General features: G+C 43.2%; 1 protein-coding gene across 2 annotated transcripts in view; it reads right to left on the reverse strand.

Annotated features, from left to right (window-relative positions):
* Window positions 1-26633, reverse strand: part of SNAP25 (synaptosome associated protein 25) — a 97464-nt gene extending 70831 nt beyond the window's left edge. The window contains exon 1 of one of the 2 annotated variants that reach the window (XM_067565304.1): window positions 26468-26633. The gene's annotated coding sequence lies outside the window, so the exon portion shown is untranslated. The remainder of the gene's footprint in view (window positions 1-26467) is intronic. The other variant, XM_067565303.1, reaches the window with a different exon arrangement.
* Window positions 26634-27070: the final 437 nt, after the last annotated feature.

Consider the following 27070-nt stretch of genomic DNA (forward strand, 5'->3'; position numbering starts at 1 on the left):
GTTCTTAGCTACAGTAGATGGTGTAGTTTGCTGCAGGATCCAGTGCTGGAGAAATTCGAGTGCCTTGCTTCACACTCCAAGCCCTGAGGACAGTCCAAGCTTCTTTCTCTGGTAGGAAGGGTGCGGGAGGGAGGGAAAGGGATGCAAACTGGGCTCCTTATGAAGGAGGAGGTAGAATCTACTCACTCTTGTTCTTCCTCTCCTGTATGAAGCTGTGTAACTGTTAGCATTTACTTTTCTGCATACTGCACCTTTACGTGGCTTGTGGTTTTGCTCTTTACACAACAGAAGCAAAATGAAGAAATCAGAAGGGCCCAGATCACTGTGTTTACTAAATCTACACAAACATGCCAGGCCTAGCTGCATACATACTGCTGCTCTGACTGGTTTCTGGCAGCTTCTAAAAGATAGAATACAGTGAGCATTACCAGGCAGCTCACAAATGCTTTAAAAGGATACGACCCTATTCCTATATCTCCTTGTTTCTAGGACTGCCATTTTGTGCAGAGGGGTAATACAGCAGGTTTCAGACAAGACACACACACACTGGGCCCTCTCTCATGGTGACTTTCGTTTGTTCTTTGTTGTTTCAATGTGTTTTTCCTTAGTAATCTGAAATGAAAATTGCTCAGATTGAAGTGCAGGCTTGCTCTCTGTGTGTGTGGAAAACAAAACAGAACCATTTTCTTCTCTGAATTTCTCCTCCCACATGCTGTGTGTTTTGTGTTACGATGTTTCTTCCAACCTGCCTTGGTGAGTTCATGTGGGCCTTCCAGCAGGCTTCGGGGAAGCAGGGCCTCCAGCCTCGGCAGCCCTTTGTTTCTCTCCTGTCCAGAAGCAGTGAGGGGCCATGCAGGGAATTGTAGTTGGAGTGCCAATCGGCACACTTCTCTTGCTCTGGCCAGAGGCATGCTGTAAAGCTGCCAAGGAGAGAAAGGAAAGGTTTGCTCTCAGAGGCCTTTGAACTCCATGGCAGAAGCTGGTTCTGCACCCTTTTCAGGGCTATGCAATCACACAGTCCTGTCAATGTTATTAAAGGCCAGATCCTCAACTGGTACAAATCAACGTATCTTCTCACTGGGACTTCACCCATGTTCACCAGCTGAGAGGCTGACTACATGTGTGTCCCCCAGGACCTAAGTGGTAGAGCTCCTGAGCAGTGTCTTGTCTTGTCTTCACCCTAAGGCAGTCCTTCCTATCTAGACCCTGGTGCTCTAAACACTGCCCCTCGCTCCTACCACTTCAGAGCTACAAACATGCTGTGTGGTGGCAAACTTTCCTGAGGAGCAAAGAGGAGCACATGAGTGAGAGCAGCAGAGGAAGGCGGTGGTTAGAAAGAAGGGGGTGAGGGAGGAAAGGTGGCTGAGCCCTGTTCAGTGTAATGCAAAATAGCTGCACATACTGTCATATTGTTTAACTCAGGGAGGGTTGGATTCCACCCCACTTGCTCACGCTGATTAGTACTTTCCTCTGCAAGTAGTTCCCACTGATCCCAGAGCCCACTGTTAGCCTTTCTTTTGTGGAGTATTGTACTGAAAGATGCAGAGATCCATCTATAATTTGCTGCCATGAAAGCAAGTGGCATTGTTTTATTTGATTAAAGATTGATGACAAAGAATTTTTAAAAAAACTCTTTTAAAATGTCATGCAGCCTGTCAGTCTCCTTTACTGGATGGAAACCTTCAATCTCCCTAGACAGAAGTGTCCTGAAAACACAGCACACACTTCCCTGGATTTATGGACATCTATTGTGAATTCTCCCTCTTGCTCCCAAAATGTATATGAGGTTTTCAGTAACATTATGGCTCTTTAAAATCAAATTGCTATTGTACTTGGAGGCGCCAGTGAGATTAGAATTTCTTTTACCTAAGAGATCCCAGGTCAAGTAGCAGCAAGAGAGAAGCGACTTAGAATATAGTTATGTAATAAAGACACAAAATAGGCAAAACTCTAAAAATTGAGCTCCAGTACATTAGAATGAAGCTAACAGAAAGCTGTTTCGGGACAATACATTGAGCAATGAGGTCACGAGCCTGGAACTTCAAGTCCCTACTCTGCCACAGACTTTCTGAGTGATCTTGGGCAAGTCTGTGCCTTGGTTCCCCATCTGTATGAGGATTATAGCACGATCTACCTCACAGGGGGTTGTAAGGGCAAGTACATTACAGGCTATGAAGTGCTTTGATATCTGCCGATGAAGTGTGATATATACGAGCGAGGTGTTGTTATAATGCAGTAAATTGTCTTTCTAAAATAGAAATAAATCTTATATGGGTCAAAAGTTTTGTTTTCCATAGGTTAATTTAATTAGAGGTCCCATCCAAAGCCTAATGAGAACAACTGGAGTTTTTTTCATTCACTCCAATAGGCTTTGGATCAGGGCCTTAAGTGGCAACATGTCGGTGTGGAGCAGCTGCTATTGTTACCTAAGGATGAGGGTTGTGGCTGCAGAGACCAAAGGTCATTGTCCATTTTGGAATGTAGGGCTCTGGATAGCAGGGAGCATACAGACTATGACTGGCTGCAGTTTACAGTGCCCTCTCGTTGCTGTGCTGAGTCAAAAGAACACCACAACATCCATTATACAAGAGGAGACGGCACAGAAAAGAGGGTCTAGGGGTTAAAGCAATAGCCGAGGACTTGGGAGACTTGATTCAAGTTCCTGCTCCACTGCACACTTCCTGTGTGACCTCTGTGCCTCAGTTTCCCATCTGTAAAATGAGAACAGTAGCACTTTCCCACCTCACAGTGCATTGCACTGAAGTGCTCAGATGCTGTGGTAATGGGGGCCCTCTAAATACGGGAGATAAATACCAACTGTGCTCAGTATTTTTAAAAGAGGCTTCAGATTTTGGTGTGCTCTATTTTGGGTGCCCAACTTGAGACACTTTCAAGTCTGATTTTCAAAGGTGACTTCAGATGGAGTTCTGAGTTCAGCAGATCTGCCATGGACGGCGGATATAATAGGCTGGGGACGCGAAGCCACCAGATGCCTGAGCTGTGGTGGCCCCGCCTCTTCCCATCATGGGTGGGTAATGGAGGCTGGGGGGCCAGGTCGTAGTGGGACTCAGAGCTCTTCTGATCAGCTGGGGTTTGGGGCTCCTCTGGACTGGTCCAGGTGCCGGAGGTTGGCCAGGGCTGTGGTTCGGCTCTGCTAGGGCCAAGTGCTGGGTGCCAGGGCTCGGGGCTGCGCTGGCGGGCTGGCTTATGAGAGTGGAATGGAAGGGGCCTTGGGCAGAAGGGGTGGGGCAGAGGGCTAGCCTCCCTGAAGGGATGGTGCACCCGCCATCCATGAATTCTACAGAGTAGACTCGTATTGTCTCACCTTGATGCCCAAAAGCTGAGACACACCAAAATCAGAGGCCATCCTTGAACTATTTGGCTTGTTATGCTCAGGCTGCAAAGGCTGTGGCGTATAATTTTAAAAATGCAGAAAATTAACTTAAAGTGAGATCATCATTTAAGAAAGCTGATGCTGACTGCAGAAGAATAGCCCTGCACCTTTTTCTTTTCAGTCATGTAAAATACAGAAGGGCATATCCTTGGCTGGTATAAGCTGGCGTAGCTGCATGGATGTCATTGATTGTAAATTGAAATTTACCCCAAAGGAATTGTTTGACAGCAATGGAGCTATGCTGATTTACACCAGCTGTGGATCTGGCTCAAGAGCCTGGAGCAAGTCATTCTCATTTTTGTTACTAGCCATGAAGCATTCTCCTCCCTCTTGTCATGCTAAGGTGAGCATGAAACTCTATTAAACCAATTCTTATAGGGGCTGATTCTGCTTCTATTGATACCAGTGGGGTTTTTTGTTATTGGCTTAAGTTGTAGCTGAATCGGGGTCAAATAGTGCTACTGATTATTATTAATAGCTCATATTTATATTAACTAATAACATATAATAGCTTATTATAATTATGCATTTTATCAATATTGTATTAATATTAATTATTCCTTAAAAGCAGGGAATTTTATAAAGAGAGATTAAAAAGACTGGGACTTTTCAACATGGAAAACAGAGAGAACTAAGGGAGGATATGATGGAGGTCTATAAAATCATGAATGGAATGGAAAAAGTGCCTAAGGAAGTGTTATTTACTCCTTCACATAACACAAGAACCAGGGGCCACCCAATGAAATTAACAGTCAGCAGTTTTAAAACAAACAAAAGGAAGTACTTCTTCAAACAAAGCACAGTCGACCTCTGAAACTCATTGCCAGGGGATGTTGTGAAGGCCAAAACGATAACTGGATTCAAAAAAGGATTAGATAAGTTCATGGAGGATAGATCTATCAATGGCATATTAGCCAAAATGGTCTGAGATGCAACCACATGCTCTGGGAGTCTCTAGCCTCTGACTGCCAGAAGCTGGGAGTGGACAACAGGGGAAGGATCACTAGATGATTGCCCGTTCTGTTCATTCCCTCTGAATATCATATATGAATATAGAGAGATGGCTTCTTCAGCTGCTTGTTTAAAGAAAGAGAGCCCCCTTTTCACCCATATTGAGGCATTAGAATCCCAGCCAACAGCAGACTCGGGACTGACTGGACCTCTCTGCTGGTTATTACCCAGCAAGAGAGACAAGAGTCCATGTTGCAGGTTGCCAACCAAAGCTCCCCAGTACTTCCAGATAGTGTATTTATTTTCCTCCTAATACATATCAACCACTAGGAACATGGCCCTTCTAGGATGAATCTGCTTGATCTTCTCCACAAATTAGATGTAAACATTTCGCAACAAGGAAAGTATGACTCTCTTTCCAAGTAAAGATAGACAACATTAATGAAACTGTCAGCAACCCTGGACAGGAATTAATGGATGCAACAGTGGAGGTTAGAAGAGCTTTCTTTTGCACCTCTCCACAACCCAACCCTAGGACTTTATTTTTTCACTCTATATAAGGGGCATTCCTTGACCACAAAGTCTATAATCAATTTGTTGAGTGCTTTGGGTTGTTGGATTACAATCACTAAATAAATGCCATTCCCTGGTACAAGCTTTTTGTTTGGAATTTGGGGTACCATAATGAGAGCCTTATATATAGAAAGAAGCACAAAAATCGAAGAGAGTTTGTCATCATTACAAACATCCGACACTACTAATTTGTATATACTCATTAAATAGCGATCATGAAACTCAGGAAGAGAATTCAAACTCTAATTCTTCAGGGAAATGGGAGCCAAGCACAAAATGAAAGAAAACAAGTATATATTTATATTAATTGTTTTTATCTCTTTTAAACTTTTATCAGAAATGTCTTTTTTATTTTCTTTCTTTTCCAAAACTACTTTTTTCGGAAGTCCAGTACTCTGTCACTGTGGAAATCATCAGCGGTTCTCAGCCTTTTCCATACCATTCCCCTCACATGTTACAACAGAATAAGTTTTGGGACTCCCCCCATATTTAGCCGTAGAGATATGAAAGGTGATTATAACCCCCCTTGACTTGTTTACAACCCCCAAGTTCAAAAGCCATGGCATTTATTGTTTTCCATTTGGCCACCAAGGATATTTTCCAGCAATGGGGTCTTGCTTACTTGCACTCCATAATATTATCAGTTTCTGGTCCAGCACAAATAACCTGGACACAGACAAATTAATTAGTTCCTCAATGACTTCTCCATATTGTCCTGCCCTGTTAGAGACAATCTACTTAAGATATCAGCAACTGATAATCCTTTCCTGGTCGGTGTTTAATTACAGTATTGTATTTCTCCATCATTCTTGGTAGCTTTGTGGAATCTGCCACAATTTTTTTTTTCCATGATTGCTACCAAAGCCCATATGGTCAGATTCCTCTGTAAATTTCCCGCCTACTGAAAAAAAGTGTGCATAGCTGAACATATCTCTTGCGATTTATGCATAGATACTTGGATGCATTAACCACTGGCTGTCCTAGCAGTAGCACCTCCCACCTCCAGTCCTAGATGGGATCCATCCATCTGAACTGGTGGAAATTTTTCAAACAAAAAGTTTCATCACTGAAAAAAATGGCCTTGTTTTCCAAAATCCGACTTTTTGTTAAAAAAAATCACCAATGTCAACTTTTTTTTTTTTTTTTAAGAAACAATGCATGCTTTTTACCCAATATTTTTTTTCATAATTTTGTAAATTAAAATAGCTATAAAAATTTGACTTTTTTTTGTTTGCCAAAATCCCCCCCACCCCAAGTATTCTAAATTTTTATAATGTTTTCAGTAATATTTTTTTGGTTAAAATTATGAAAAGATATTGAAAAAAATGCTAAAAGATTAATAAATGTCTTCTTTGAACCTTCCAAAATGAAAAGAACTTCAGAATTTGAATTTTTTCAATCAAGTAGTTTTTCATTTTTTGTCCACCTCCGTTTGCACCATAGTATATCAATAGGCCTGCACCGTTGCTATGCCAGCATAACTCTGTAGTGGAGACATAGCCTACCCTGACAGAAAGGGTAGTTCTGTGGATATAGTGACAGTTTTTGAATTTTATTTTTCAGAAGTTTTAACATATCTATGCAGACATATTCAAATATAAGGACATAGAAAACGCAGAAGGAGTACAGATTTAGCAATTACGCTGTATGAAATATTCTTAGATTAAAAACTCCTGAGCGTTAAGATATAATTCCCTAACAACCCCCATCAAAAGAAAAAAGGGAGAAGCATCAGAAGCCCAATCTACCCGGAGTCAGTTTGTAATGCTTTCATGAAAGACCAAGTGTCTTCGTAGCTGGATCTTGTGCTTCTATAGGTTAATGTCAGTTTTTCCATGAGAGCGATGCTGGTCAGCTTAGTTAGCCAACTGAACAATGTGGGAGGAATAGCAGATTTCCATTTTCATAAAATGACTCTTTGGGCCACTATAAGTCCTGCAGCAATGAATTTCTTGGTGTTACTCAAACAGAACAGATCTTCTACAATGCCCAAAACACAAGCATAAGGGAAATCCCTACCCCAGACTCCTTAGATAGAGCAGCACACACTCCCTTCCAAAATGTGGATATACTTTGACATTCAAAGACTACATGAGACAGGTTTTCATTGGGGCTGTCATATGTCTAACATTTTCTATGTGGGGAATGAGTCCAGCTTCCTGCAGGAGTCCAGGGATATCTATTTAGAATTTTGTTCTGACAGAAACGCAGAAACAGAGAACTGGATGTTCTGTATATACTGGGACAGATATTATCCCACCTGTCAGAGGAAATGAAGAATTTTAGCTTCTTCTCCCATTTTTCTTTTAGTGTATAGTCAACAGGATAAATTAAGGAGTTCAGCCATTTGCATGTGTTATCCACAAAATGTTTCTGGCTACCATACTTTTTAAGGTGTACTTCAAGTGGAATGTTATTTGTGGCCTGCCAACAATTCCCCAGCTCCTTCATAATTCTGAGTCAAAGCTTATTGTAGAAAGGACCTGGCTATGTTGGTAGCTGGTATTTATCACAAAGATATGTGAAAGAGGCTAAAACTGTCTTGTCAATAATATCTTTTATAGTTAACATGCTCTTGATTAGCTGGGTGGTTTTTGAGCTATTAGCAAATTTTAATTAGATATTAATCCAATCGACCTAAATTTTAAGTGTAGACCAGGCCTCTTTGTGCTGTGATCTTCCTTTAGGAGATCTCTTGGTGATGCTAAAACTCCTGCAAGACATGGTATAATCTCAACAGGTGAATCATCATCCTTGATATCTTTTCTTGCTCGGGATGGCTGCATTGCAAGTGACTATTGCTATTTTTGCAGAATAGGGCTTGATATCCTCCTATGGGAGAATGTGACCAAAATACTTCAGTGCCATGGCAATATTATTTTGAATGGCATCATGGGATGACTCTAAATAATGTTAGAGTCGCCTCCCTTGTGTTTTTGCTTCCAATGAAAGTTCTAGTGAGTAAGTTTGTTGGCAGGAATGTTTGTAGAAACAGAAAATTTTCCGTGACCATTGGAGAATATTCCTGGAAAGCATATTTTGAATTTGTAACTGTAAGTGGTTCCACTCATAGCCTCAACCCCCCACCCGGCAGTAGGGCATGGCATTGCAGGGGTTTTAGCCTCTAGCACCCCTGTTGAGTGCCTCTTTGGCCTCTGATGGCCTGTTTCTGTCCATGAATTAACCTCCAGCTAAATCATGTCTAGCTCTAACTCCCTTCCAGGTAACTGAAGTCCAAACAACAGTTCACACAAATAAAAGAACCTTTCACCCCCTTGAACTCCTTTTCAGCCACTGCCAGGTTCTGTTCCCAGCCCCTTCTGGATTATCTTTAAATCTCTTTCTGGCTCTGGGACAGAGCCCTGACTCCCAGGCTCCTTCCCCAGAGTCCCTCCTGGTCTCAGCCCCACTTCCACATCCTGCTCCAAGGCCTTCCACAGGATCCCAAGCTGCTCCTTGTGGTTCCTCCTGGGTTTCCTTCTGTGTTCTCTGAAGCCTTTTTTATTAAGAGGCCCTGGTGCTCACCATCCTAACACCTGTCTTCCTTAATTCCTCCTCCTCAGGCAGGGATACAGTTAATTATGGCATCAGTGGGTCTGAGTGAACAGGACTGAGCTGGCCCCAGTCCTCCAGGCCCCTCAAGGTTGTAGGCAACCTTGTGACAGTAACAAGGAGCTTTTGCACTCGTGATCTGATTCTAAGAGTTACAGTCATCCAATCAGGGAACAGAAACATATCATGTGACCTTCATGTACTATTAAAAGTAGGCAACCCAGCCATAATTTTTAATATGTGCACCAAACAATGTGAGGACCAAAAATTATTTGCAGAAATTACTCAGCAAATAACTTTAAATAACAAGTAAGTCTGAGAAAATCATGATCTGGTGGCAGGCAATTCATGAACCAGAATAGAGGGGAAAATTCACCATAGAAACATTTCACTGCAAATTATTCTCCCACTTCTACAGCTGAGTCACGCCTTAAGTATCTCTCTTCACATGGTCATGTGAGTTGCTGATGAGTAAATTGGCTATGGCACCCTGTGCTTAATAGTTCTTCTCAACAGCTGATTAATCAGGAGTGATTCATTCACATCCAGCCATTTCAGAATGATGTCCTGAGCAAATTCTCACTCCGACATGAAGGCTGAAATCCTGGCGTCACTGAAGTCAATGGCAACCCCCCATTGACTTCAACTGAGTCAGGATTTCACATGAAGTGTGTAATCAAACTTTTTTTCCCTGCCTCCTCCAGACCAATGTATGTATGTATTTATGCCACATCCTCAGCTGGTGTTCCCCAGGATAGCATCATTGACTTCCGTGGTTCTGCACTGATATATGCCAGTGCTGAGATCTGGCCCTGTGTGTGTGTGTAAGTAAAATTATTTTCAATGCACTTGTAATCACCTTTACAGTACACATCCCAGGTACATACTGATCTTCCTTTATAAAGGAGGAGCAACTCCACAGCCTGTCTTTTGTGCTTGTATCTTGAGTTAAAACTGTTAAATCATCAGCTGTAAGATTTTCCTTTTCTTTTATCAGTATGTGTTTTTTGGTTTTTGTTTGTAAATTAAATGGGCCAGATCTTCAGCTGGTATAAATTGGTGTCGCTTCTTTGACTGCAACGTAACTACACTGAATTACACCAGCTGGCCATAAATACCTGGTCATAATGACAAAATATTTACTGCTTTTTTTTAGTTGTGTGTGTACGTTCTGACAAAGTGCCAGTCCAGTCTCGTTAATACATGGAGGAGGTCACCTGGCTGTGAGAGCAGATTTGGGGATATACTTCTGGCAGATGGAAAATGGGTACAATATAGGACTGATGTTCTCAGTCTTCCAACCGCCAAAGCCAGAGCACAATGCAAGTGCTCTTGGTACATTGGCATAGCTTTTTGGAACTGACAAGGTATATGATGCTTTGTGTCACCACTAAGGGGGAAAAGAACATCTATGATCTCTTATAGATAGGAGTAAACCTATTATGTAAATATAATCCATTTTATTATAAGTCACACATAGTACTTCAATCCTAGTTCTTATTATAGAGCCAGATTCTAATATACTTAATCATATCAGGTGGCATTTAACTCCACAGGTAGCTCCACTCATTAACTACTCAATGGAGATATATTATTCAATATGAGTAAAGTCATCATAATCTGACCCATAATCATTATGGTGAATCATCTAGTTACTATTAGAGCGGGTCAAAATTTTTAAACTAAATGAAATCACAGAAAATTCGGCCTTGACAAAATCAAATTGTTCTGTGAAACTATTTCAGCTTCTTCAAAATGTCTCTGTTTTGAGAAAAATACAATTTTTCCCCCTTTACCAATGGAAAATAAATGACTAGAGTTCTCCCACTCCCCACTTTCTCTTACTTTTAATTTTTTTTCCACTGAAAACAAGACAAAAAAGTAAAAAAGGTGAGAGAAAATATTATTTCTCTTGCCAAAATGAAATATTTTGGAATTTTTCAGGAAACAATGGAAAAAGCCCTTTTGAATTTTTCATTGAAAAAAAACAATTTCATGAAAAAATGTAAATGAAACAAAAAAAATTTTGAAAATTTTCATGAAATATTTGCCTTTTTTCAGCCTGCTCTAATTAGTGTGATCACTGCTAACCAATTGCTCTTGCCTCCTGCACCCAGTCCCAGTTGCTGTGAGATTAATTCTTGGTGAGACACCTTACTAACAGATTTGGTGCAAGCATCCCAAGTGATCTTCCTTATCATAGCTGAGCAACTTAAAGGCTGAAAAGGAACCAGCATTGGAAGATTGTTTACAGCTACAAATGAAGGACCATACTGCCAATCCGTTACTCATACTGTTAAGCCATTAGTCACACAAGTAGTCCTATAATAGCCTGGAAGTCAGAGTCACAAGGTCTCTACTAAACATGATCTTCCAAATAGCTATCACCTTCTCTAATGGAACTGCACTGTAACTGCTTACCAGCGGAAGTAATGCTTTCAGTCTGACTCTGCGGCTTTACGTTGTCACTTCTGTTATATGCACTTTTTATTCTCTACTATTTTCATTCTGTATCATAGTTTCCACTGTAGCAACACTTTAATTCATAACCTCTTCCCAAAATACTTCCAGTATTCTGCATAGATATCTATGTATGGATCTCAGCTGGGTTTCCACAGGGATCTGTTCTAGGTCCAGTGTTGTTTAACATCTTTATTAATGACCTAGATGTAGGAGTAGAGAGCATACTGATCACATTTGCAGAAGACACAAAGCTGGGGAGGGGGGGTTGCCAACACTTTGGAGGATACAGCTAAAATTCAGCGGGATCTTGATAAATTGGAGAACTGGGACATAGACAACAAAATGAAATTCAACAAAGTCAAATGTAACGTGCTACACTTAGGGAAGAAAAACAAAATGCACAAATACAGAATGGGGCATAACTAGCTTAGCAGCAGTACTGCTGAGAAGAAACTGGGAGTTGTGGTTGATCACAACTCAGCATGAGTCAACAATGCGATGCTGTTGCAAAAAAAGCAAATACAATTTCAGGTTGCATTAACAGAGGCATAGCATGCAAGTCACAGGAGGTGATAGTACCACTCTACCTGGCGCTGGTTAGGCCTCAGCTAGAGTACTGTGTCCAATTTTGGTCATTAATGTATAGAAAGGATATGGAGAAACTGGAAAGGATCCAGAAGCAAGTGACAAAGATGATCAAAGGAATGGAATGCAAGCCATATGAGCAAAGGCTGAAGGAACTGGGTATGTTTAGTTGAAAAAGAGAAGATTGAGGGGGGACATGATAGCAGTCTTCAGATACTTGAAAAGCTGCCATAAAAAGATGGAGAAAAGTTGTTCTCTCTTGCCACAGGGGCAGGGCAAGAGGCAATGGGTCCAAACTACAGCACAGCAGATTTAGATTAAATCTCAGGAAAAACTTCCTAACTGTAAGAACAGTAGGACAATGGACCAGACTGCCTAAGGGGGTTGAGGAAGCTCCTTCACTGGTCATTTTCAAAAGGAGGCTGGATAGCCATCTGTCTTGGACGGTTTAGACACAACAAATCCTGCATCTTGGCAGGGAGTTAGACCAGATGACCCTTGCTGTCCCTTGTAACTCTATGGTTCTATGATCCTTTGAAATACAGTTATTTTTCCTAAAAAAAATATTTTGTCCCAACTCATTTGCTTTTTCAGTTAAAGAAAAAGTCCAATCGCTACCTTGTGACAATTACAAATGGTGGCCTGCTTTGATTTCCTGACTGAGAGCTGCATAGGAAATGTGCATTTCCAGTGAATAGATGGCAATATTTACCACTTCATTCACAGGTCTCCCTCTGTTAAGGAAACAATTGAGTTGCTGTTATACAATGGCTGTACTCTGCAAACGTGGGCTTCCTGCAGACATCCATGTATATGTAAGTTGGTTCTAGCTGTGCCAAAAACTAATGGCACAAGGGGCTAATTCACAGATGGGAAACTTGATTGTCATGCAGTAGTGTGCATGTATTTTGTTTGAATCTGCCACCCATGGACTAGGTAGGGGTGATCAATAAGCTGCAGCACCACACAAGTAGCCTCAGGAGGCACTGTGGTTCAGACACACAATTCCTTTCCTGTTCCAGGAGGGAATTAACCTACTGCAGCCTTTGAAAGGGTGCAGATTATTTCCTTCCTCATGTCTGACCAGCTACTCTGGCCAGCAAGTGTGGGGTGCTGCAGACAAGGCTCAACCCATTTCCCCAGCCCTTGCTGCACCTTCTGGCCCCCTGCTTGCAGGGGGCAGTGTGGCTAGTTAGAGCTGCATTCTGCACTAGACCTGGAACCAGGAGCTAAATAGACTGGGCAAAATGGGGATGGGGTGGCTTTACTGCCCTGCTTGACGAGGGCATGATCTGGCCCTATAATTTTCTGGTAACATGATTTTCTGGCCAGCTATGAGCAAACAGGTTGGACAATTATAGTATTTTCATAAATATAATGAATTCTTTGATCAAAGATAATGGAGCAGCTGGGAATCTTTGTGTTGCCAGGATGCATAGCCCCCTCTAGAGATCACCATTAGCAGAAAGGCCTTGGGACTCTGCCTGGTAGACTCTGTAAGGTGTAAGGGTAAAGAAGAGAAATTCTGGAAGCAGTGAGAATTTATGAATCTCTGCCAAATTAGCACTCCCTGATGGTCAATGCACAGGCCAGTTTAGGAAGCAGTCTCAAGGGACGTCAGTTTCCTCCTCTCCAGGCCACAAAAAAGCTTTGCAAAACTCATTGCCTAATGCCTAAAACAATGCTGGCTGAAATCAGTGGGAATCCTATTGACACTAGTGGGAATTGGATCATGCCCACATGAAGAGAGAGTAGATATTATTAGGAATATGGGTGAGTAATGATGACCCCAGATTATGATACTGAGCTGAAGTAGAGGACTCTGATTAAACCAGCACTGAAGCTAAAATCAGACCCAATGGGAGAGAGCCCTGTATACGCTAATAGATTAATACCTTTTGGAGGCTCCATTGCCAGAAATTCAAGTACTAACGGTTATTTTTACTAAGCACAGGTAACACCTAATTTCTTGGAACAATATCAGTTTACTAAAGCAAATTATCCTGGGCCCTATTAGAAGAATATTAAATTGTAGGGTATAGTGTTGCAACTTCAGTACACAGGATCAGGGTTGGATTATGGTGCCCTGGCAACTCCCTGAACAAGGCACTCAGGAAATGTATCAAAATCAGAAAAGGAGGAGAGAATTGTATAAAAATCAGCAGCTTATATATGTACATTATCTGATATGAAGTACCAATTCCTGCAAACCATGGAACTCCTTGTGAAGTCCATGGGAATTCTGAGTGGTGGACAGATTATATGCTTAGGTCCAAAAACAAAGGTTTGGGAAACTTTCCCTGGAATATTTTTGTGTCAAATGGAACATGCATGCATCAAGCAACAGGAAAGCTCCAGCCTCCAAATTTGTGCATCCAGCAGATATCTGTAAAAATGGGCACGCACAGTTTTGGGTCTGCATACAATCACATGCAAAAGCAAACTAGCTAGATGGGCTTTCAGCTGCTCATTCTGCATGTCCAGATCCAGGTTTTGAGGATCCAAATGGGGTGCATGTCTAATTTTGCATGCAAGACTTGGGCAAGCAAATTCAGAGGTGGGTTTGGTGTTGGCTGAAAATTTGGCTAACAATTTTTACTCAGGATATATGGGAAATTTGTCTAGAAGGAAAAAAAGCCGGAATGAATGATTTAAAAAATACCTAGCAAGCAAAACAATATACACAGTTTAACCACAATAACCTGGGAAATTTATAACCTAAACACTACTCCTTGTTTAACCACAGGCCCCAAAGTAATTTCACCACAGAATCAAGTTTACTAGCAATCAATGAAACACTAGCCTTTGAGAAACAATATTCATAACATACAACTAACAATCGTCATTGCACATACCATATGTAGTTGGAACAATTCGCATGTAAAGATACAGCCAGCACAAGAAGATTTCTCTGTCCTTGTCTCTTGCTGTGTACAATCTGGATGCCTTGTTAGATGACTGGGAGCTGAAGGAGCAGCTCTGTCTGTCCAGGGTAATGGGTGGCCATAGCCAATTATCTCAGATCACTCCCAGTTTAATTCCCCTGTTCAGGATTCCGAACATTTAAATTATTCTGAAACTTCTCATTTTGACCAAAATTAGGTCTTGATTTTTTTTTTTAATGCCTGCAATTGGTGAAAAAGTAATATCCCAAAATAGCAGTAGGGAACAATATGACTTCGAGGTGGATTTTTAGAATTTCTCAGCGCTGACCTAATTCTGCTCCTGTTAAATCCAAGGAATTTAACTGCAATGGACCAATACTGAGTGCTTTGAAAATCTCATTTTTAATGACTATAGCAGAAATTCTGCCCATGTTCTTTCTCTCTCTGTCCCATAGTGCTGTGCAATGAGATACCTCAGTTAAAGAGAGCTTCTGAAAGCTACTTTTTTAAGGAGAACTGGGCAATACAAGAAAAGGCTCAGGAGGACATATTGAGAAACACCAAAGAATAACAGGACTCCAGAATCAACTTGGCAAGGAAGAGTGAAATGATCAAGGCAATGGATGGTGTAGAGAAGAGTTGTGGTGTCAGATAGAGCATAGGAGTGGATCTGAAGCAGTCGTGGAAGTTAACATCAAAGAATGAATCTTGGGGCAGCACCATAGTGCAGTGCCTGATCCATGGAACAAAGGAACCATGACAAAAGGATCTTCTAAAGGTGAGAAATTAGCAGAGAGGATGTTATAGAGAAATAGAGTAATCAAGACAGAAGGGGAATGAATTGCTGAAGTCCAGTGTGTTAGAGGAGAGAGCCAGTACATCAAACAGCTAGCCAAGAGAGAAGGAAAGTCCAGTAGCCGGCTCTCAAGTAGAACATGAAAGTCCACCGTCTACCAGAGGAGGTGGGAGGTGTGATTTGGCATAAGGAGTATATTTTGGAAGAGACTCAGGAGAGTACTTTTTCAAGCCATCTGAAAAGGAGCAGCATCAAAGAAACAGCTTCATTCCCTCCTCCACAGGTAGATTTTTTAAAAAAAAATCCAGACTACCAAACACCATTTTTCCACTGCCCACACCCATGTCTAATATCCTTGATGATCTAATGTAGGTAACAATTTTTATTAAAATTACAAAATAGTATCATGACATACAATGTAACACAATTTACTGTAATCCATGATGACGTTGTTATGGACTTTTAAACCTCTGGGTAAAACTGGAAGGCAGGGGTCATATCCAAACCAAAGCAAACCAAAAGAATGACTGCAATTCACAGAATGAACAAAGCTGAGCCGATTAGTCACCAGACTCATTTGGTTGTATGGTGTGTTCCCATCTGCACCCTGCATCTTGCTTGTGTCTTTGTACTGTAAGGCCCTCAGAGCAGTGATGGTCTTTTCTGTATACAGCACCAAACAGAGTGGGGTCCTGATCCTGATTGGAACCACTGGGTGCTACAACAACATCAACATTTACTACTGGAAAAATGAGTACAGGGTTGGAGTTCAGGCAATCCTGAGTTGTACTACAGGTTCTGCCACTTAATGGCCTTGGCAAGTCACTTCACCTCTCTGTCTCAGTGTCCCTATCTGTAAATAGGGACAATCCTAGTAACCTACCCACCTCATACGGCTGTTGGAAGAATTAGTTGGTTAATGTTTGAACAGTGCTTTGATCATATAAAAATGTAGTGTATTATTGTTAAAATTTCTCATCTTGGATCCGTATGAGTCCTTCTCTTACGTGTGTGGCTCCCCCATTGACATCAATAGGGGTAAAGCACTGTGGAAGAGAGGGTAGCTTTTTGCCTTACATTTTCAAGAAACAAAAAGGCTGCAGAGATGATGCCCTCTGAGAACCTGGAGTGCTACTAGCCTGTTCTATAACACTACCATTTGCCAAACTGCTTAAAACACTAGCATTACATGTCCTGCGCACTAATGTGTCCATGCAGGTACTACAGTAATGACCATCCATTTCACTGTCCATGCAGCCCTTTTGCATTCTTATTCATTAACCTGTTAAGTAGCTTTGTGCAGTGTTATCACATTCAGCAAATGATTCTCAGAAGAGATGCATGACCTGTGCAAGTTAGCTACCTGTTCCCAGAACAACCACCTAATAATAATAACATTTAATCATCAAGAAATGAACGTATAGAATATCTGATGACTGCAAAATCCCTTGCTAATAAAGAATATATTTTTAAAGATTAACTGTCCCTGCTGTGTTACATTAAAGAAGTTGCCTATATAGCACTTTGAATTATACTCAGCATATTCTTAAAGCAGTAAGGTTTTTTTTTCCCCACTGTTTTTTCCCTGATGTACTCATCTCAAAAACGCACTAAACTGACAGGCCTCCACAACAAAAGTTACCACATCTGAGAGACATCCAGTCTGTCTTTAAAACACCCTCTTACGTTAGGAGACAGAAATGTTTTTAGCCAGTGCAGAAGCGAGTGGCAGAAGCCAAGAAAACATTTCTTAAAGAGAAAAATGGGGGGAGGTGATATCTTTCATTGGATCAACTTCTTCCTGCTAAAGATTTTAAAGAAATTCATAAAAAAGCTGTGCAGAGACAATTTGTATATTTCAATCTTTTTCATATAGGTGACCAAATAGTGGGTACTCTTTTTGGTGGATATTTGCTGCAATTCAATAGTGGATTTTGAGTTGATTGTGTTCAGGCACCTTTTAGGTTTGCTTTCTGAGAGCCTTCAAGCATGTCATGTGGATGAATACTTGCACAAAGCAAATGTTAAGCTCAGATGCTCAAATATTCACAAAGAAAATTTCAAGTTGTATATTCAACTGCAATGTTCTCAATTTGGAATTTGCACTATGTCAGTTAGTCAGGGCTGGATCCATAATTCTGTTTTCATGTACATGGGTTTAACACCTCTTTAACTCCAATGACATTAGTGGCATTACTCCTAATATACACCAGAGTAAGATCAGAGTCAGACCCATAAATATTTCGTCCCATTTTTCCCATCCCCCATTAGTTTTTTTCTTATGCTACTATAAATACAATACATTCATAGCAATGTTCAATAATAGTACTTTGTCCTGCTGTTGAACCTTCCTTCCAACATCAGAAAGCATTTTCAAAAGTGGCTAAATATTCTGAGTGCCCAACTTGAGACAATTTAAAGGAACCAGATTTTCAGAGGACATGCTCTGTACTTTCTGAAAATCAGCCCCCTTTAAAATGTCTCAAGTAGGGTGCCAAAAATTGAGGCACCCAAAACAAAATCACTTTTTGAAAATGTAGGCCATTTTTCTCATTTTTACAGATGGAGACAAAGAGGCACAGAGAGGCAAAATAACTTGTCCAAGGTCACACACAGGTACCATATGGCAGATCCAGGATCTGAATTTAGGTTTCCTGGCCCAATCTTATGCTTTAATCACTAGACTATGGTTCCTATAACAAAATGACTATTATACTTGGTATGCATGGGCTCAAATGTATTTTAATAGCAGCTTTACTGCTTGCATTTCCTTCAAGAACAAACTATTGCAAAGAGAAATGTTTATGTCTAAGAAACAAAATTTCACTGTTTATATGATTTATAATATATTGGATAGTCCAAGAACCAAACCCTGAACTTTGAGAAATGTAGGATATATTTGTGAAGCACCCTCACCAGCTGATCAAGTCCAATACCCTGGTTCCTGGAGAAAGGATCTCGTCCTATTTGCCTTTAAAGTAACAGGCAAAATTCCTATTGATATGAATGAAAGCAGGATTGGACCTAAAATATTAATACTGACAAAAAACAAGGCAAAGCAGAATACAAATTAATCCGATAGATGCAACTAAAACATTTGGCAGGAAACAGTTTGCAGTATCTTTCCTTTTAAAGAGGCTAAGTATATGAGCAACATTTGCATGTGATGTATCTTAACCCTTGAGTCTATTGGGATACACATAATATATAGCAAGTGAAAAGGCATGCATTTGTTTAAATAAGAATAAAAATCTATAGAGTTCATTTTTTGTTTTAAAACATCCCTCTATGAATAGTAATTCAGTTTTTGACAGATCAGTTCTGTTGTTCAAACAAATTTCTACTGTAGGTCAAGCAAATATGTATTATAAGCAGAGTGATAAATTAGCTGGTGTATTGGCATCATTATAAACAGTGATTTCCTCGGGAAAAAAAATTTAAAAAGCAATTATCATATTCTACAAATGACTGATTTATTTGTATAAGAAAAAAATGGCGTTTAGGTATACTCATATCACAACCCATTAAAAACATCGCCCAGAATTTCCTCTAATTTATAAGTATTTCAAATCCACAGATATTATAAAGAATGTCAGCAGCTGAGGCTGTGAAGTGCTGAAAGCCTATAGAACATATCCCACTCTGATATCTATGGACCTGATCCAAAGCCCATTGAAGTCAATGGGAATGTTTCTGTTGACTTCAATGGGCTTTGGGTCAGGCTCTGTGAGAACTGAAGGTGTGCACCATCCCTCACGAAGCACTCAGCACTTTGCAGAATCAGGCTATTACTGTATTAGATGAAAGCAATCAACATAGAATCACAAATATGCCCTAGCAAATGCTTTGTATAATACTGGTAAAATATATGCAGTGCTTCTGTATTGTTTTTAGCTGTAATATGCACCTCCCTGTTAATTGGTAGGTTTTTGAGCAAGAAATGGCAAATCTTGCATTAATGTCAAAAATTGCATATGTGAAGTGTCCTTCTGTAATCATGGTTTAGCAAACACATTTTTGTTATTAGCAATTACACAGAACTATGATAATTATAATATTGCCCACAGTTTCTACCAGTATATTTTGGGCACAATAATTTTGCCATATTAAAAGCACAAGGAAAACTATAATTATAAAAAATGTATAAAATTGCTTCCTGTTAGAAATCATAGAATCATAGAATATTAGAGTTGGAAGGGACCTCAGGAGGTCATCTAGTCCAACCCCCTGCTCAAAACATATGCAATTTTTGACATTAATGCAAGATTTGCCATTCATTGATACATTTTCTTATACTTTAGCCCACCGATAGCTGAGTCAAACTACTGGTAGAATGAGGAAATGGTGGGAGTTAAAGGGTTAATGCATTTTTGTAAAAGATCTGATGATGTGGCAGTGATATGGATTGCCATTTATAAGATATTTTTCAAATCTCCTTGATAAAGAAAAAAGACAAAACTGAAGAATTAAACAGGACTAATAAACTGACATGGAAGGAAATTATAAGAAATTAAAATGCATTATCCTTTATAGAAGAACAGATTTACTTGTGTATGCATGTATTTATAGAGGGCCAGGGCCAAATCCTGGTCAGTGATTCTGACCTTCTGAACACTTGGGTAAATCCAGCTGTATCAGCTGAAACAGATGGATTCACATCAGTATAACTGCACCTGACTCAGTGCTGTTAACCATCATCATCAATCTTCATAATCATCACCATTTATAAGAAATAAAATCTTTTTCAAGTCTTCGTGTTAAAGAATCAATGTTTTAAACTTCAAGTTCATGAAACCGTTAATGCAAAAAAAAAAAAAAAAAAAAAAAAAAAGAGCAGGATTTTAGGACCAGACTTTTAAAGGTACTTAGGTGCCCAGTTCCCAAGTAAATACCTTTAAAAGTCTGGGTCTCAGAGCCTATGACTAAACTGCCAATTCATTTAAAACTCAACAGCAGATATTGCCTGAAAAAATAATGTTGTGTATACACAACAGGCCAGACTATCCATCAATTTGAGCAACACTAGCTCAGGATCTAGCCCAATAACTCTAATCACCGCTTGTAACGATAATAAAAACAACCGAAAACCTAAATGCTCCTCAAGTACATGGCCATAACAGCCAGTTTAGTCAATGCCAGATCAGCATTCAGCTTCCAAAGGCACAGTAAAGCACCTATGATTAATTATTTTGTGCCTCTCTTTTCCATTTGGATTAGACTCCGACCACCGTTCCTGCATAAGATGAGATACCGTATCTATCATTACCAATGAAGAAAAGCTAAAAAGCCATAATAAATGCTATGCTCTTTAGGACTACAGCATAACAATACATTTCAGATGAGGCATACACAGATCATTCTGTTGGCCCTTTTAAAATTTAAATTGCTAATATTTGCAACAAAGCCCTGCTATAAAGATGAATGGTGTGTACAGTTACCATTTGGATAATATATTCAGTCAGTAAATGCTGCTCTTGGGAAAGGTATCTTTTTGTTAGCTTGCTCTCATCATTAAGATTTAAAATCTTGATGGCCTTATCATTTAGGACCTCGTCCAAAGTCCACTGAAGTCAGTGGTAGTCTTTCCAATTATTGCAATATGCTTTGGATCAGGCCCTTCATAGACTGCGAAATCAGAAAGCTGTGCTCCTCTCTCTTTAAACCATAATCTTAAAGCTTTCTTAAAATTTGAACTCATATTTGACATTTCATTATAATGTCCATTGATTCCTATTTGATTATTGTTGCAGACAACCATGATCATGACTGAAAAGGTTATTAAGAAATTAACACAATCACATTCTTCAGGCCAAAATGGATTTCCATTCCAAAATGCTAAAACAAAGTGGCAAAAGACAAAGGAAAACTTTTAACACAGACATTTAAAAATGCTTTAGGATAAGAAAGAAGACAAAAATAGCACTTATAAAGTAAGGGCTCCTGAAATCTCAGCTGTGGAGAATCACTACCATCATCCAAAATCAGGAGACGACCAGTCACTTCCAATTGTGTAAATTTGACTTTAGCTATGGAGGAAAATGCTAGAAACAATGAGACAGGAGAGGGCAAGGTATTGAAAGTTAGGATTTGATTAAGAGTAGGCTTCACAGAAAGAAGAAATGGCCTTGATGGGATAAAGCCATGAATATAATTTATGTGGACTTTGGGAAAGCGTTTGCTGCAGTACAATGCAGCAACCTCATCTGCAAGGCCACTAAGTAAGAAACAGAAGGTTGTCAGACTTGGGGGCTCTTTGGGATGATATCAACTAGAAATGAAAGGAAGGTGGGTGCAAATGGATAGGTGCTTTGCTGAACTACATGTCTGACAATTTATGGCCCTGGAGGATCACATCTGACTTTCCCTAAAAGTGGGCATGTTTGCTGTAGTGTCCCTAGTCAAATTCCATCTCACCATAGGAAATTATGTTCTGCCTACCTAAATTCTGCCTGTTGTTTACAATCAATCATTCAGTCTCCATTAACCTCCCTACACTTGAGCAGTGGTGTTGTCACGAATTGCCTGATTTATTTCTCCCCCAGTGGAGTCTGCATTTCAGCAATGGGTCTTGTACATAAAGTTATATGCTTAGTGTAGGTTGTTCTATTCTTAGTGTAGATCCAGAGTCACTGGACTGACATCAGTGGAAGTACCCTAATGAGAATCTGGAGTGACTGAATGGGAGGTACCTAGCCCACTGTCTTTAGAGCAGTACAGAGATCTTTAAAATGGGGTAGTATTGGTATTATTGATTTTGTTAGGTTGTTGTTAAGGTGTTCATTTTAAAAGATTTTAGTTTAAGATAAAGAAGAGTCAGATGATAAAAGAATTTTGGTGATCTCGCTCCTCAGGAAAACTAGTGAATAAAGTATCTAGCTGTGCACTTCTAGGCGGTCAACAATTCACTGAACTGAATGGGAATTGTGCCCAAGCAAACATTGCAGCATCATCAGGCCCAAAGGGAATAAGTTACAAAATACAGAAATAAGGGACCATTTCAGCAAAACACTTAAGCACATGCTTAATTTTAGTATACTCGGAGTTCACAGGATTTAAAGACATGCTTGAAGTTAATAATGTGCTTAAATGTTTTGCTAAATCAGGGATTAAATGATCAAGGAGCAACTATTTTAAATACTATTACAGTGAAGTAAGGCAGAAATTCAACAGAAAATATGCAGTCGGGTACAATTGCTCAGTAAAAAGAGTGGGCAAACCTAATTAGCTTCAGAGCTTCTTCTTTCTCTGAAATTTCTTATGTTCCTGGGCTCAAAGGGAAAAGAAATGATTAACAAACTGTTAAAAAAAATTCCCAATCTTAATTTAGTTCTAGAAGAATCTGACCCTGGCAAACTTCCCATTGACCCTCATGGTGCCGGATAAGACCCTAAATTAGGTTTTAATTAAAAAGAAGTCACATTCCTAGTTACTGTACATTGGCTGCATCTTATCAGTAAACATAAAATATAATTTTGAACTCTAAACTCTATTGTAATTTATTTTTCCTTTTTTTTTTTTGTGGTGGATAGATTTTATTTTCTAAAGTCTGGTCTATACACCAGTTTTTTTTAACCACTTTAACTAAATTGGTTAAGAAACAGTTAAAGCAATACAACCCTTTAGTGTGGATGCAGTTATATTAGTATAAAGGTGCCTATAATGGCATAGCTTATTAAAGCAGCACAAAAACTGCATGCAGACCAGGCTTACGTTGCCCGGACAATACAATGTTAAGGCTGGATCCAAAACCCATTTCAGTCAGTAGGACACTTTCCATTGACTTCAAAAGGCTTTGGATCAGGTCCTTACTGCTTAAGGCTATCGCTGCATATTGGCTTTCAATTCCAGCAACGCCTCCCTGTCTCATTAAAGAGAAAGGCCTGAGGCTGAGATTTTTGAGAGGGCTCAGCATTGGACTAACTCTGCCCCCATTTAAATTAATGGTAAAACTCCCAAGGAGTACAGTGGCAACAGCCTTAGGCCAATACTAAGCACTCTTGAAAAACCCACCCTTACATTCATTCCAATTGGCAAAGAAAGTTAAATAATATTGATCTAGTTTCTCCAAGGTGCTAGGCCCCTAGAGTTCTCACTGAGTTCAGTGGGAGCTGCAGCGTTCAGCACCTTTGAAAATCTGGCTAGCTATTTCTTTTGGATTGGATGGGTGTCTGTCATCCCTTTGCATCTGATTTTCGTGAGTCATCTCAGTCATTAAACAGGCAGGGAATGTCCTCCTGGCTGACCTTTGTATGCACTATGCAGAGAAACAAAGAAAGATAACTGCATTCTATTTTTCACAGCTTGTATCTTTTGGCAATCAGATGGGACATTGTGGAACTCTATCTTGGCAGCTCTGTCTTTTAAAGGTGGACTGCAACAGTCCCTTGAAACTCCAGAAATGATTCTCCCTTGTGTCTGTTTAAGGTACCAACCTCACAATCTCCCAGTTCTGTTTAGCTCTGCACTGATGCTGGTGTTTTGCGTACTGAAGAAATTCCTACCTCTAATGTCACAAAAAGAAGTTGCCAAAGATTTGGGGCCAAGCAGAAGGAGAGATTGTCCCCTCCCCTATCTCTGTCTTACACACACATTTCTACTGAATGTTCTTCCTTCTCGCTTAATGCTATTGAGCCTAAGAGTCTGGGGGGTTGCTTTAAAGATTCGCAACGCGACTGAGGGATTTTCCTGCCGTGTTTTTTATAGCACCTGGCAAAATATTTTGAAATACGAACCGGGCACAAAAAGACAGTCAAAGCAGCCGAGAGGGGGACGGGGACACTTCAGAAGTGTGTTAGAACCAGTCTGTGGACTTCAGGAGTTAACCCAGCACGAGCCGGGATTCCTGATGCTCTTCAGAGGGGCAACACTTTCCTTTCTCCCTTCTCCTTTTTCCTTCCCCGCTCTCCTTCTTTCGCTCCCTTTCGCTCTCTGCTTCTCTCTCTCGATCGGCGCGTTCCCCTCCAAGCACTCTGCGGTCGGTCCTCCCTCTGCAGTCACACACACCCCACGGCCGCCCGCACTGACTCCGTGCCTTTCTACCCGGCCAGCCGCAGTTCCCGGCCACTCTGAGCCGCATTTTGCGCCCCTGGCGCTGGCCAGCAGCAAGGGGAAATTACCTTCACCCTCTCCCCCGCCGCTGCACCTCCGTTGCCCGCCTTTTGCTAGGTACATTTCCAAGCCCTGCCTGCTGTGCGTAAAGCCAGCCCGGAGGGGAGGAGAGCAAACCCGTCCTGCTACTGCCGCTCTCCGGACGTGAACCCAGCGCGGACACCGGCAGCTTCTAGCCAGATCCTGAGCGTGTCCAAAGGCTGGAGCTGAAAGCCCGGCGGCAGAGGAGAAGCTGCCCCACTTCCTCCCCCCAGCTGCTCAGCAGCGCTAGTTGATCTTCCACGTGTCCAGGTGAGCCGGCCTGGAAGACGCAAATGAATGCAGGGAGCCTGGCCAGCGGTGAACAGGGGATGGATGGATGGTGGCTTTTCCCTGGTAGCCCGTGGGCGTCTCCGCCAGGCCCTAACCTGCCCTGACTCTCCTCTCCCGGGGAAAGCGCCCCCTTCTCCCCCCCGGAGCTGTCATTCATTCCCCTACAGGAGCAGGGAGCCAAGGGACGTGCGCAATTCGCCCAGCTTCTCCTCCGAGCCCAAACGCGCCCTTAAAAACGGGAACGTCTCTTCCCCCCCCCCACCCCATGGGCTCCACTGCAGATCTCCCCTCCCCCCGCTCTTCTCCGTCCGTCCCTCCCACTCGCTGCCTTGGGGGCCAAACCAGCAGCACTGCCTCCTCCCTCTCCTAATGCCCAAGCGCGTCAATCCGGCCGCTCCAGAAAGTGGCCTTTGACGCAGCTACGCAGGAGAGCGGGCGGGTTGGACGTGCCGCCCGAGAGCGGCCCGGGGAAGTTTCTGGGCAGCCCATCCCCGCCCCCGGCCCCGCTGGAGCAGCTGCCACGCTTTATTCGCCCTCTCAAAGTCCCCAGCTCCCCCTTGCCATTAGGCTCGGCTCCGGGAGAGGCAGGCAGGCAGGGTGGGGGCCAGCAAAGGGGTTGCATAAGATGCGCGCTCCACTAGCGCTCCGCAGTGTGTGGGCAGCAGGGGGGCGGGTTGCAGGTTGCAGGCTCGGTCCCCGCTCCCCCTCTCGGCGGTGGGGTTACCTCGCACGTCAACGGGCCCGAGCCACCCTGCAGGCTCGCCTCCCACGCGGGAATGGGGCTGGCCCCGCTCCGCCCCAGCAGTGGAAACCCGCCCCCTCCCCATGGACCCTGCCATTGCAACTGCAGCGAGCGCCCCCCTCCCCTCCTTCCGACACGCCTCCTCATTTATTAGAGCGGAGCAAAAGTGCCAGGGAACATCGCAGCTGGGACCGGGAGGTTCCCCCCCTCCCCCGCGGGGGAAAACCAGCCCATCCCGGGGGAGCGCGTCTTCACACCGCAGCGATCGCCCTGGAGCCCCCCCCCCAGCGCCGCCGCTTTAAAGCCCGGGTGGCTAATTAATCTCCAGAATGGCAGCCCTTCCCCAAGGACGAGCGAGCAGCCCGGAGCCCCAGGCGTGGGGGAGCACGCGCGTGCACACGCGCACACACGCGGGAGGGGTGGGGGCGGTCAGCAGCACGCAGGTGGGGAAAGGCTTCTCCAAGACTCCCTCCAGGCCGGATGGGGGGGAGGCAATGCGGGGACTGCTGGCCTTCGGGAGCGGGGCGGGGAGAGCAAGCGGCTGGTGCAAACCAACACCCGGAGCGCGGGTGCGCCAGCGGGCAGCGATCAATGCGAGCCGGGCGGGCAGGTTCCCCGAAGCCTGCGGCTGGATGGCAGAGGCTGCGGGTGGGCGGCTGGGTGCCTCCCCCTCTCCCCCCAGCCCGGGACCAGCCCTTTGCAGCTGGGCGCTTGCTCCTTCTGCCCCCAGCCGGCGCGGCCCCGCCGCTCCCCTCCCTCCCTCCCTCCAGCGCCGCTGTCCCGGGTGCTGAGCTGGAGCCGGCGCCGCGCCTGCCCGCCGCGCTCTCCGCGGTGCTGAACCTCGGACTGCGGCGGGCCCCGGGGAGGAGGAGGAGGGGGGAGGAGGCTGCTGACCCCTGGGGAAACAGAGGCTGTTTATCCCCCCCGCGCGCCGCTCCGCTCCGCAGCCCCTGGGGCGGGAGGGCGCGCCCCGAGCAACCCCAGCGCAGCTGCCCCCCTGCCTGGGGCAGAGACCACCCGGGGGTGGGGAGGGCTCCCCCGCCCAGCCTGCAGCCGCGCTGCCCCCTGCGCGCGCCCCGGGGCTCTGTGCAGCCGCGTTCCCTTACCTGGGCTGCTGCGGCCCCGCGTGCGGCTGCGGCTGCGGAGGGGAGGGAAGGACAGTCGCTCCTGACCTCCCGGAGCCTCCTTCTTCAATGGAACCGGGAGCTGTGCCCTCATCAAAGATGGCCGCCGCCTCTCACGTCAGCAGCTTTTAATAGACATCCTTGGGGGGAGGGGGGGGGAGCGAGCGAGCGGCGGTGTCCGGGGGTGGGGGGGAGGGGAGTCTGTGGGAGCCTGGAGTTGTCAGCTGCTGCTGCTGCTGCTGCGGTAGCACCAGGCGCTGCGATCCCTCCCTTTGCCTCCCGCTCCAGCATCTAACCAGATCCGCCAGAGCCAACCAGCCCCGGGAAAATCTCAGCAGAGTGCAAACATATTGGGAGGGCTGTGCTCATCCAGGGTGCCGATGGGAAGCTGGGGGGGGGGGGGAGTGATTATGTGTGTGTGTGGGGGGGGGGGGGGTTGCTGAGCGAAGTTTTGCTTTAATCGTTTTTGTTTGAGGGGGAGAGGGAGAAAATGTAGCAGCGATTTGTTTTCGCCAAAGGGGTGGGCCGAAGAGGGTATCCCTGTGAAGTCTCTGGTACTCCATATATGGCCAATCTACGTGGGCT

Source organism: Emydura macquarii, unplaced genomic scaffold (genome assembly GCF_026122565.2).
Source record: "Emydura macquarii macquarii isolate MOO-44397 ecotype Brisbane River unplaced genomic scaffold, CSIRO-AGI_Emac_v2 contig_2676, whole genome shotgun sequence".
Classification (NCBI taxonomy): Eukaryota; Metazoa; Chordata; order Testudines; family Chelidae; genus Emydura; species Emydura macquarii.